The sequence below is a fragment of the Neopelma chrysocephalum genome, unplaced genomic scaffold (assembly GCF_003984885.1).
Source record: "Neopelma chrysocephalum unplaced genomic scaffold, ASM398488v2 Primary Assembly neopelma1_63, whole genome shotgun sequence".
Classification (NCBI taxonomy): domain Eukaryota; kingdom Metazoa; phylum Chordata; class Aves; order Passeriformes; family Pipridae; genus Neopelma; species Neopelma chrysocephalum.
In genome coordinates, this window is record NW_020897720.1 from 13,821,764 (window position 1) to 13,823,082 (window position 1,319).

The following is a 1,319-nucleotide window of genomic DNA, read 5'->3' on the forward strand; positions in this document are numbered from 1 at the left end:
ACAGGTAATCAGAAAGGTTAGTGAGGGCACTGGAGCCATCTCTGCCTTTGGGAGGGAGGGTGAGGGCAGGGGCACCGGGCAGGGACACCGGGCAGGGACACTGGGCAAGGCTCTGCGCCCACAGCCGGCTGCCCCATCCTGCAGGTCTCTGAGCATCCACAGCTCAGAGGAAATCAACAGGAGCTATGGGCACTCCCGATCTTTGTACGGAACACCCACAGAAAGGCAAAGACCAGACCTAAATAGTTCGGGGACCACCCACCCACCAGCTTTCAGAACTTGGGTGTCAAACACTATCAGCAGCCATCGATACTTTAAAGGAATTGCATCTCCCTGCCTACAGACCCCCTAACATGTACCCTCCATCCTTTGCTCCAAGCCTACATTTTTGAACATCAAGCCTCAATTTTCCTAGGAAAAACAAATTTAACCTTCGATTTAACCTTTCTGCAAGCTATTTTTACTTCTATCTCAAGCTTATTTTAACCCCAGTAGCCAATAAATGCTTAAAGGTCAAACACCATTCCTAAGAGCCGGGCTCCTTACCCCCGGGGAGAAGGCTGAGATCACTGAATTTTTCTTCCCTCAAGCAAAATCTCCTCCTAAAAATGTCCCAGCCGTCGGAGGGTCCTGGCTCAAACCCTTCAGTAAACAATTCTCACTGTGGGTGCTGAGAAGGCGCTGGGAATTTTCCCTGTGAGTGCCATGCCATCCTTCCCTTCCCACTCAAAAAGCGCTCAGGATGTGCAGGTATGGCGAGAGATAAATATATAATTATTTTTTTTTCCCCCTCTCCGAGGTTGACAATCCAGCAGCCTCCCGCCTTTGCAGCGCTTCCCAACTTCCAGCTCGCTGCTCCCACCCCGGGCGGGAAGCGGCTCGGCAGGTGGGGAAGGGGCAGGAGCGCGGCGGGGGCGCCGCCGGATCCCCGGAGGATGCGGGAGAAGCGCCCGGGGAGGGGGCAGGTGGCCGGGGATGGAGGGAGAAGGGGGGGGCCGCCCCGCGGGGACCACAGCGCGGGGAGCGGAGGGCGGGACGCGGGATGTTTTCGAGCGCGGTGATGCCGCGGGGGGGAGCGGCGGGTGCTCCCCCCCATCCCCGGGGACCGGCAGCGCCGGGACCCACCAGCGCGGTGCGGCGGGGGAAGGCGGCGGGGAAAGCCCCGCGGTGGGGAGGGAAGGGAAGGGGGGAGGAAGGGGAGGGCAGGCGGGAGCCGGCAGCCGCCACGCCCCCGGGCACCGCCATCCCGGCCCCGCGCCGCGCTCCGCGCCCGCGGCCCCGCCGCGCTCCGCGGCCCCGCGCCGAGCCCGCACAGCCCC